We start from the raw sequence: 12,485 nt of genomic DNA, 5'->3' as shown, positions 1-12,485 counted from the left end.
TTCTTCTTATTAATCTAAATAAGAAGAATATTCTCCTTTTCTCAATTACCACCTAATTTTGTTCTGTCTTCCTCTATCTTTCCAGCACCTTCTCCAAAACTACATTACCTTTCATCTTATACTTCTTCACCTTGATTATTATTTTTTTTTTCTATCACCTAGACTATGGCTTATAAATAAGAATCCAACGTGTTCAATTATGAACTATTTTTTATTCCCAAAACTATATATATAATCTAAAATTATTTTACATATGCCTTGCAAACTTAATTTGCCAATGTGTTAAACAAATTAATTCTTGCCATATAAATACATTTAAACACGTTCAACTCTAAACTACTTTCCATATCCTCTACAAGTAAATATGAAGTCACGGGCGGAACCATCACTAAAATTGAGGTGGGGGGACCAATTTTTTAAAAAAAAATACATGCCATTGTGTTTTTAATTTGATTGTTTATATTCTTTATTATTATTATTATTTAAAATAATTTACATGATCAAAAAAAATAGGAGAGATCTTCAAATTTTATAAGATTATAAACCAATTTACAAACTTTAACATATAATAAGTTTCTGAAAATGATTTAAATAAAAATAATATTTATAATTAAACATATGGGGAAATCACTCTTAGATTTCACATAATTAATCAAAATACATAAAATTTTTATGAAATCATAAAATTACTCTGAACTTTCTTTTATTGAAATTATAAATTATTGTTAAATAATTGTCAATTATTGTAATTTTAACTTAAAAAATTATCAAAAGGACCAAGAGGTGAATAAATATTCCAATAATTGTTTATTCAAATATTTGCTAAATTATTTGAATAATTATAAAAACATTTGAATATTTGATAAATTATTCAAATATTTTAACAAAAATTTCTTGAAAGGTTAATATTCTATTTTGAAAAACAAATATTAAGGCAAAATATTTGAATAAAATCTCATATTTTCCCGAAAATGTTTCACATTTCTTCAAAAGTCTTGAAGAAATTTTCAATAAATTTTTCTCGAAGCTATGTTAAGGACTTTTGAAGAATAACGAAAATTGTTGAAGAAAATTGAAATTTTTGAAGAAAGGTAGAAGATAATCGAAGTTACTTGAAGAATTTTTTCTTGAATATTTGCTGAAGAATTTTAAAGAAATATGGATGATAATTGAAGCAGCTTGCAAAAAATTTCCTCAAAAAGTATGTTGAAGACTTTTGAGGAAGCGCGGATGATTATTGAAGAAACACTGCGCTGCACGAAATATTTGAATATCAAAATATGATTGGATATGATTGGTGGAGGTCTCATTATACATTAAAAAACAAGGATGAATCGTCACGATATGCTTGGTTCGTTCGTGTGGGATGTACTATAACTTTTTCTGGACAGAGGATCTACTATAACTTTTGAAAGTCAAATGAATTTTAAAAAGATATTTTAGTAATTTTGTTAATTAGCCAAACTTAATTCCTTTGAAGGGCCTTTGGTGTTTTATGAATTTTGGTCTTGATTCCCAGATATTTTCACCTCTTGCTCCTTTTGACCAATTTTCCATTTACTTTTATGGCAACACTTTATTGTGGCAATTAATTTTAATGAAAAATAAACATTGAAAAGTCACATAATTTTTACAAGTTTAAGGTACCAACCATGACTCCTTAAAAATCGTGAAATTAATTAATTTCATCCTACAATTAAGATCGGAGAAAGTATGTATGTATGAATATATTATTTTTATCGAATATGTCAGTCAATAATTTATGTTGCTTTCCAAACTTATATATATTTCTAAGAAATTGCGTAAGTTAATTGTATCCTCAACCATCACCATGGTCCATTCGTTTCTTATCAATAATACAGGGCATTGGTTTGATTGAGAATTTATAGGGGGGAAAAAAGATTAGTACGTTTAAGGGATTGACGACCTTTTCATCAAAGTCTTCAACCACTCATGCATGTTATGGATTTAAGTTTACCACACTTTTTTAGCAACTAAGCTAATTTAACGAACTCATATTGGTTGAAATGGTGTATAGGTAGGTAAATTGAGTTTAGCTAAATGGTGCCAAATATGCATGAGTAAATAAATTCACTAACCCATATCTAAAAAGAGGCATAATATACATGTTTGGGACTAAAATGTCTATATTTAAATAAAATCCAAAAATAGCAAAAAATGAAGAGTTAAATCTGATAAGACATCCAATAAAGCAAGGCCTGATCCATTTAAAATAAACCTTCCAAACTAAGTAAGCGTTGAATCGTGGAGGGAACCGTTAAAACTCAGAGTGACTAAACTAGGAGGACCATTATTTGAACGTATAATTGTTACTTGAATGTGCCTCAAAATTTGTAAGATCAGGAATGGATATTTTGGCACGAAGCATCTAAGCTTCTAGTTTTGTAGACACGACGACCTTGAATGAGCATTATTAATAGAGTTCAAGAGAGAAAAGAAAAGTGAAAACATCACAACCAAGACACTTCATTACTCAATTTATTTTTATGTCATTTTGTACTTAGGATCTAGTTCTTTTTTTCAGTTTTCTTGTAATTCTATAATTCTAGGTAGCTTTACACAATTAATCAAGCTTATATGTTGCATCTTTATATTCAGGCAAACTGAAATAAGGTAGCTCAAGAACTTTTGTTTACATTGAGACTCTGCATTTTTGGCACACTTGGAGTTTTATTGTCACGAACAATAAAATACAAGATGTAAAAAATAATAATGCATTTACTAAATATCATTCGTTAAACAGATAATCAATAGTATCCTATGCATGAACCAAAAAGATGCATGCAGACGGTGGCATATCAGTACCCCACTAGCTTGACTTGATTTCCTGGAAGTATGTATATATATATATATATATATATATCTGATTAATGTTAAATTAGGACCACAAAAAAAGCCAAAATGATACTATTTTCCAACAAGTTTTGCTAATCCAGAAAACGCTCTTCTCCACATCTACATTTTACATCGGTTGAAAAAGAACCGGGGTGGCAAGTTTGATCAGCAACAATTTTGTAAATAAGTTAGGGAACATATAAATGTCAATGCCTCTACTTTTAATATATTTTGATATTAGTCCCTATGCTTTTTTTCGTTGAGTTCAGTCTTTTAAATTTAACTTTTCTGCAATATTAGCTCCTATATATTTTTAAGAGTTAAAGGGTAAAAATATTCATAAACTTTTTTATTTAGAGGCACCTAATATCCTCAAGTGAAGGACAATACAAAAGTGCTCATTGATGAAGTGGGTGCAAAAATGTACGAATCATTTAATTTGACTAACTTTTATTAATGTTGAACGTTAAAAAATGAAGCAAACATAAGGTGTAAAAATGCCATAACCTTTTTACTTAGGAGTTTCTGGTATATTTAAATTAACAATGATGCATGGGTATTTATTAATTTTATAAAAGAGTGTTTTGAATCCTGCATACCAATAAAAAATATTATTATTGAGTTGAAATTACATAAAACCACAATTTTCCAGTCTTGCCCTAATAATGTACATTAATATCATAGTTGTGGGTAATATATAAAGCACACAATTACTATCTTTTCTCTTTTTCAAGGCAAGGGTAAAATTGTTTATTTATTCAAAAATACCATGACAACTATTATATTTAGAGACAAACTAAACTTACAGAAAACATTCTATAATCCTATATATAGGGACATATGGAGTAAATGTCTAATATGGTGTTGTATTTTTTTTTTTTAAGTTTTGAAACAAATATAATGCTGATGAATGAAAAATTAATTAAGCTCTATATTTCGCCCACTTCCTAGCTCCCCAATAATGCATCAATAACGAAAGAGATTGGTTTCCAACTCAATTACATTTTTGAGATAATTTCTCTACATTAATCATGCCTACGTACTTGAAGACGTTGACATTAATCAAAAGAAAATGTTACTATGTATGTGTATGCGCATGCGCGGCATTCGTATATGATATATCATCATTTTTTTATATAATTATCTTTTATTTATGAGCTAAGCCGGGTAAGATCACATTGGTAGCATATCTCTCTCAAGGAGTATTTAATATAGTTGCATAACCAGGAATTCGAATGTGACATATCATTATCATTATAAGTAAAGTTTTAAAACTTTATTTAGTGGCAAAGATAGAGTAGTTATTTTTTTTTTCCAATCTTACTACTCATTAGCAATAAGTTGTTGACATGCTTTTAATTTTTTATCAACATTTTATTATGGTCTATTTATGTGAAGATAAAATTGAAAAGTCACACATTTTTTTTACAAGTTTAAAACATTAATGATCACTCTTTAGAAGTAATAAAATTAGTTAATTTTACCCTATAATTAAGACTAGCTAGAAGGAGTATATATGTATGCATGCCTGTCTGTTAATAATTTATGTTGCTCTCCAAACTTAATTATGCCTCAGGAATTGCGTAGGTTATTAACATTGTGTCCTCAAGTAGGACCATGGTCCATTAGTTTCCTGTCAATATATATATATACAGGGCATTGGTTTAATTGATTGATACTTTATATATAAAAAGATTAGTGCGTTTAATTTGACGACCTTTTCAAGGTCTTCAACAAACCATGTTATGAACTTAAGTTCACCACACTTTTTAACAACCTGAATGTTCGAATTTTATTCATTTTTCAACAAATTCATGTTGGTTGAGGTGGTGTACAGGTAGGCAGATTCAGTTTAGCTCATTGATGCCAAATAAAACTAAATAAATTCACTAACCAATATCTAAAACGAGACTACGCAAGATATATATATGTATATAACAAATCATGCATGCATTTACTTAATAATTTACTAAACAGATAAACAATAGTATCTTATACATAAAACAAAAAAGATGTAAATTATAGCATACACCAATATCCCACTAGCTTGACTTGATTTCCTGAAAGAGCAGTATTAAATTAGGACCACAGAAAAAAGCGAAAATGATACTCCCTCCGTCCAATAATATAAAGTATTTTTTGAGGAGTTGAATGTTTAAAAATATAAAGTATTTTTAATCTTTTAAGATATAATTATTATCTTTTTTTCAAAAGTGCCCCTATTAATAATAACTTTATATTTATCGTAGGGTATTTAATAGGAGTAAATATAAAAAGATAGGGTTAGTTTAAAACTAGGTAACTACTTTATTGAGGGTGAAATTCGGTTAAAAATACCTTATATTTTTAAACAGAAGGAATACTATTCTCCAACAAGTTGCATGCTAGCATTAACATTTCCTGTACTTATATTTTACATTGGTTAAAAAACAATTGGGATAGAAAGTGTAACTTATGACAATTTTGTAAATAAGTTACATATATTTTTTGGATAAAGAAAAGTTTAAGTGAGTTAACTTCTAGAGCTTAATAAAGCTAGGGCATATCTTCAAACTCAATAAGCACTTAAAAAGTATTTATATATCATCTATCAATAAAATTTTTATATCAATAATAGGATTTTGATTCTACGAAACCTTATGATCATAAGCTAAATAGTTACTGACTAGGCATTGGTTACAAATAAATTTTATAACTTCCCACACCCCATGAGAATGGAAAAGAGAGTGACGAGGAGGATGATTTCGTTCATCGATCTCGCGGTGATATTATTGAGCTCAGAGAAAATCATCCTAGAATTCAGAGCCTCCTTGTCGCTACTAGAATTGGTCATCCCACTACTCTTTGATTCACTTATTGTTCCATCACTACTTGTGAATCTCACTTCACTTTCCTCATCATCTTTAACCAGCTCTCTCTTAATCAGCACATCTTTCTCCTCATTCTGCGTGCCACTCTGATCACAAATTCTCTCGCTTCCTTCTGTGCTCTCTTGAAGCTCCATTGCAAACTCCAGGCTCCCCACCACATCATTCATGGACGGCCTTTCATTCCCATCATCAACCAAACATCTTAACGCCAAGTCACTAAATGCTTTCAAGCACTCTGGCGTTATGCTTCCTATAACCACCGAATCAACAATTTGATGAATAGTTCCTTCATGATGGCATCTTTTGACCCAATCCACCAGACTAACCTTGTTCTTCTCCACGTTACGTACCAAAGGCGGCCTTCCACATAATACTTCAAGCAGTACCACGCCAAATGAGTACACGTCAGACTTTGGAGTCAACCATTGACGGTTGTAGTATTCTGGGTCCAAATACCCCACACTCCCTTTCACCACTGTACTTATGTGAGACCTCGACATCCCCATGGGCCCCACTTTGGACGCTCCGAAATCAGAAACCTTTGCCACCCATTTCTCATCTACTAGGATATTCTTGGTCTTCACGTCCCGGCGAATGATATTGTGACTTGCGCCTGCGTGAAGGTAATGCAGTCCACGCGCCGCGTCTAAGCACATTTTCAACCTTCGCTTCCACGAGAGTGGTTCATCGCAACTAGAACCATAAAGATGTTCACTAAGAGTCCCACACGCCATGAACTCGTGCACAAGGATCATCTCGTCACCTTCGTTGCAATATCTGATGAGGGACACTAAATGAACATGACGAAGTTGAGAGAGCATCTCAATCTCGGTCTGGAACTCATACGCGCCTTGTTGTGAACCCGGTTTGAGCCGTTTGATTGCAACAGGAAGTGTTATTGTCGATGTAGCCTTTGTACACATTGCCAAACCCTCTAACACCTACTATGAAGATGTCGTCGAAATTATTTGTGGCTGCTTTTATCTCAGTGATCGAGAAGCATCTGCATAGATCAGATGGCAGTGATGATGAGCCATGGTTGCTCTTGCCTTTGAATTTCTTCAATTTGGTGCTCTGTCGTTGGGAGATGAGAAAAACGACAAGAGATAGCATAAGGAAGCATGAAGCTACACCAACAATGATGGAAATCATGATTGTTTTCTTTGAGCTTTTCGGTTTTTGAGTTTGGATCCATGGAGAAGGCTTGAACCGTGGGTCAGGATTGGGACCTCCGAGATTGAAATTGGCACCATCACTTATTTTGAAAAACTCAATTCCGTTCAATATCGCATCCATGTGAAGGCTTACTCGCCAATCATCATATGTTTGCAACTTTATGGAAATATTGCGTTTCTTCGGCTTTTGATCTTCGCTCTCCTTTCAAACTGCGTAATCCTTATAGTAAGGAGTCAGATTATCTCTAGCCCGCATGAACACATCAGCACGGCGTTCAGCCAGTTCATCAGCAATGAAGATTTTGAAAACTCGTTCACTAGATTTGTTAATTTGCAAGTCGGTCTCACAAAAATGGAGCCTCACCATGTAATCGAACTGTGAGTCGACTTGAAACTCCCAAGTCAGGTTATACGTTACCGAAGTCTCATACGCACCATAGCTACGGCCATTCAGATATACTTCGTCTGGTGCAGTGTAGTTGGGAATTTTATATCTCAGTTTTGGGCCGTAAGCAACTGAAAGACTGTCCGGACGAGCTTGTACTGTCAAGTAGTGCCAATCATCCTCCCAATAACGGAACATTCCTGTGTCTTCTAGAGGAGAGATTTGCTTGCCACCCACGTTGATTCTGTACATCGTCTCTAACGCCATGCTGTCTCTGATTGAGTAAGGAGCGCTATCACTACCAACAATAGGGAAACCTGGGTCAGTTGGTTTAGTGAAATAAAGATCAGGGGGCATAGAAACAACCTCGATCCCGTTAATAAAAGCGTAGGCCTCGGCACTCATGGTGGTGTTGGGTATGAAGGTAACATTCCGCCTCGAATTCCCAGGTGGGATACAGTATTCTAAGGTTATGAATTTACCCGTTAGAATATCATCATTGTTGTCGTTGTCGGCGGTGATGAAGCGTTGAAGTCTTTAAGAAGGGTCAAGGGGCCTGATTTAACTGAGAAGAAGGAAGAATAGCGATCAAAGTCGGAGTATGAAGATGGATAAAAATAAAGACGAACAAACTTGGGGCCATCAGTGAGATTTAGAAACGAGTATGTGAATTCAGTGTGAGAAAGGCGTGCAGTGATGTAAAGATTCTTCACAGATGAAGAACGGATGTCGAGTGAAGATGTGCTGGCCTGAACTGATGAAAATGGAGGATTTTCAGAGACTTTATGCTGTTGAGAGTTGATATCAGAGCTCCATGTCCGGCCGTGGACTTGAATGGAGCTTGGGGAGCCACAGTTAACTAAGATGTTACCAATGGCGTCGTAGGTGTAGGAGGAGCTACCAACGTGGGCAATGAATATGCCATGAAGGAGTAAGATTATAATCACCAAAGTTGTGGTTATGATCATATCCATCTTGAGCCAGCAATTATGGCTACTTCTTCTTTCATGATCTTCTTTTAAAGTCACTTTTGAGTTCAACTTTATAAATTTGATTATCTAACCTGTATAAAAATTGGGATGATAAAAAGATTGGAATTATATATAATTAAAAGGATATTTTTTTAAAATTATTGGGACTCTAGTCTTATGTTAAAAGAATCTTTGCGCATATATGAATTATTTTAGTTCTGATAAGTCTCAAAATCTAAACTCATTATTTTTTTTTTGAAAAAGGATTAATGTTAGTATTAAGAAATTGTAGATAAATTTTTTATTTGTTTTCAATTTTAAATTTATCTACAAAAAGGATGAAGACCTTTCCAAGTCTTTTCTTATGGGATGACTTGGAAAAGTCTCTGGTTGTAAAAGTCTTTGAACATATTTTCAATAGAAATCATAGCATTATCAAATAATATTAAAAAAATGAATTTCCTATAGTGTAGAGCATCTAGTGATGAAAAGGATACTAGGTATGTGGGAATTATTGGACGCTTTTGGATGCATAAATCCAAGCATGCAGTTCCATATTAAAAGCAAGCCCCCCCCCTTTTTTTTTTGCCCCAAATGTGCACCTAATATTCGTAGTTCTTTGGATCTCGACTAATCTGGATCGTGTTGAGTTGATCCACAAAAGGCAACAAGTTCTCTCAATATGTATTTAACGCAATTGCGCACTCAGAATTCAAACTTAAAACCCTTGATTACACTAGCACAGCCTGTAACACACTACTTTTTCAATTATAATTTAATTATACCATGGTAAAATAGTATTTATCTTTGTAATTAAAAATAAAACTTAACATTTTAAATCATTACGATGGTAGAAAGAACTTAACCATGATAGAAAAAAATAAAACCAATTACTTTTCAATCACTACTGTGATAGAAAAGTATTTACCATAAGAGAAAGGAATCAAACCAAATATATAAAAAATTATCATGTTAGAAAATAATATTTCTTAAATATTAAATCATTTTTCAGAAACAATTGTCATGGTAGAAATAGTATGCAATAGTAGAAAGAATTTAATTTAATAAATTAGACTTACTGTGATAAATAAAAATTTCCAAATAACAACAATTATTTACCAAACGGGGTCGCATGTGAAAATAGATGTTTATAACCCAATATATTTCCAAAATTCATATTACATTTATAAAATCTGTTTACAGAGGTAAAATTCACGACAACCAACAACTTCACCGCGGTTGAGCGTGCAAGCGCTGTGACATACAATGTCTGACAGCAAATATAATTAATATATATATCTATATATATAAGTAAAAATCTATAACATTCAAATTGAGTGATTTAAATGTTTACATAAAGTTTACAATATAATGTAGCTAATAGTTTTGCTTTGACATAAAAAAATCATCCACTTGACAATTTTATCCATCAAATCTCATTTTGCGCCACAAAACCATATTTTCAACAATTCATCTTTTACAAATTGGAAACCAAAACCACTACTAGGTTTGGACCACAAGATCACATCATAAACATGTTAAATGACCTAAACAAATCATGCTGACATAAGCACAAAAATTCACCAGTTGGGTTACAACCACCCAATACAATTAACAAAAAATTAAATATAATAGTTCCATAGCCTCCATAACATCAAATGTATTCTTTCCTCATAGAATTACAATCATGAATAACAAAAACCATAATTTCATGATTGCCATACAAGTTTAATTAAAATGGAGTCACATGCTTATATTACAAAATGAATGCCCTATATAAGGTTTTGGCAATATACATCATCATTCCAAAATAAACTAAAGGCTAACAAAAAGGAGATTTGGATTTGGTGACTGTATTTAGTACAGGCACTGAGTGCCTGTAGCATTTGAACCATTAAAATTCAGATCAACCATTCAGATAAAGTCACTCATTTATTAATCTTAAGCAGGGTATGAATTTAGAATCATTGATTTGGATTTCAACAGTTTAGATACTACATGCATTTAGTACCTGTATTAACTACAGTCATTGAATCTAAATCCACAAAAAGGTGGTGACACACACACCCTGCCTAATTAGCTGAGCTACATCCTCATTGATAAAAAGAATTTTTTATTAAGTTAGGATAGCCCCTAACTCATTGAACTCTCGAGTCTTATATTAAAAGAATAATCCTCACAACATATGGCAGATGACTTCACTTCTAATATTTTAATAAATTTAATAGTGATTTTAATGCAATTGAAAGTCATCTTGTGGAATTAATTAGCAAATATGTGATTAAGTGGATAATTATTTATGAGATTTGAGGTGGATAAAGTCCAAGACAATTGTTGAAGTTAGTAGATCAATTATGGCATTAAAACTGAGTTTTATTCATATAGGGAGGCCCAACTTATAGGCTCAAAGTTGATAATTTTGAAGCCCACAAGAAATTGAATTCTGCCCAATGATACTGCAGTACCAATTTTGGATGTCATGACATTAGATCAGTTTTTAGCAAAATGCACAGCTTCACTTAAAATCGTGTTTTAAGGGTTTCTAGCTTTCATTTCCGTTCCTGTTCATCTTCAACTAGCAACTGCATGTCCAGGGAGCATTTTAAGGTGGAGAAAGAGTTGGAGAAGCTTGAGGAACAATTGGGTCTTGTGATTTGTGACAGAAATCAGCCTTTCTAAGCTTTCTTCTTCTTTTTCTCTACATTTTGATGTATCTTTTGCTGAATACTGTTGCTTCATGCTATTTTAATGGCTGTTAGTGGCTGAATACATTTGACCTAGAGTAACTATAAACTTGTTGGTGGATTAGAGCTTGTTTTTACCCATTAGTTATGCTTAATATTAATTTTGGTTGCTCAATCTTGCATTAATTTGTCTATTTAATGTTTGGCCATCATTAAATATGAATTTGGGTGTTAGGGTTTTTCCTTGATAAAGGGGAATCTCATTTGGACCTTTAGATTAAGTAATATGAGATTAGACTATGATCTAATTTGTAATTAGGATAGAAATATACCTAATTGTCTCATATAATCAAATTAGAGTGAGTTAAAATTAAAGTTGCCTCTTAGATAATTTTGTTAGAAATAACAGAATTAATTTGAGAGAGGGTTATTTAAGGTTCAAAAGGCCCTTATAGCCATTAATGCTCTAGATTAACAAAATTAGCATTAAAATTAATTAATTGGGTAAAAAGCAAGATCTATGAAGCTAGCAAGGGATTAGTGACTCTAGGTTGCATTGGATATTTGTAGTTGTTAGATTGGGAATCTCATTGCATTTTATTCATTTCACTTTTTAATTTTTACTTAATCAATCGCTTCTAATTGGTTTTGCTTAACATGAACAAAAATGAGAACTTTATTGTCTAATTGCTATTTTGCTTGATTCCTTGTGGGATCGACCTTAACGCACTATTATATTGCACTTTGACCCATACATTTGTGGTGAAACATTTTGTGTGCATCAAGTTTTTAGTGCCGTTGCAGGAGAATCTAGGCAATTGGTGATTAACATTAGAGGATCCTGAGTAGTTTTCACTTAGGCATTTATTTTGTTATTTTGTTTTCTTTTATTTTGTTCAATTTGATCCTTGATATTTTCTTGTTCTTATAGGACTATTTGCATGCCACGTAGGGCTAAGTCAAAAAAGACACCTGTGAGAACAAGGAGTCTCAAAGAAATCTTGGAAGCTAGTTCACCTTATACTCAACCTCCAACTGGTGAAAAGGTTACAAACAAAGAGATGGCTAAGGATGAGAATGACAGGCTCTGTGTCACTGATTTTTTGGGTAGACAAGCTAGAGGATAATAGTCTAGGATTAAAGTTCCTAACTTCCAAGCTAATAACTTTGAGATTAAGCAAACCATGCTTAAGATGATTGAGATGAATCGGTAATTTGCAGGAAATCAAGATGAGGACACTAATAGACACTTGGTTAATTTCATTGACATTTGTGACTCATTCAAGCAAAATGGAGTTCATCAAGATGTCATTCGTCTTCGACTCTTCCCTTACTCTCTACAAGGGAAAGCTAAGGATTGGCTCAATAATTTAGATGAAGGTAGTGTCTTATCATGAGAAGAAATGGAAAGCAAGTTCAGATCTAGATTTTTCCCACACAACAAGATGGTTGATTCTAAAGCCAACATTCTCAATTTTAATATGAAGCTTGGGAAAGGTTCAAGCAATTGGTGAAACATAGTCCTGGGCATAATCAAGAGAAAT

General features: G+C 32.6%; 1 pseudogene; it reads right to left on the bottom strand.

The window, feature by feature from the left end:
- Positions 1-5,498: 5,498 nt before the first annotated feature.
- LOC129310535 (putative receptor-like protein kinase At5g39000) lies at positions 5,499-8,301 on the bottom strand (annotated as a pseudogene).
- Between the last annotated feature and the right edge of the window lie 4,184 nt (positions 8,302-12,485).

Source organism: Prosopis cineraria, unplaced genomic scaffold (genome assembly GCF_029017545.1).
Source record: "Prosopis cineraria cultivar Desert tree isolate PC_DT_omini unplaced genomic scaffold, ASM2901754v1 PC1, whole genome shotgun sequence".
NCBI lineage: Eukaryota > Viridiplantae > Streptophyta > Magnoliopsida > Fabales > Fabaceae > Prosopis > Prosopis cineraria.
The sequence above is the reverse complement of the archived record's forward strand: the minus strand, read 5'-3'. Positions and strand labels throughout refer to the sequence as shown.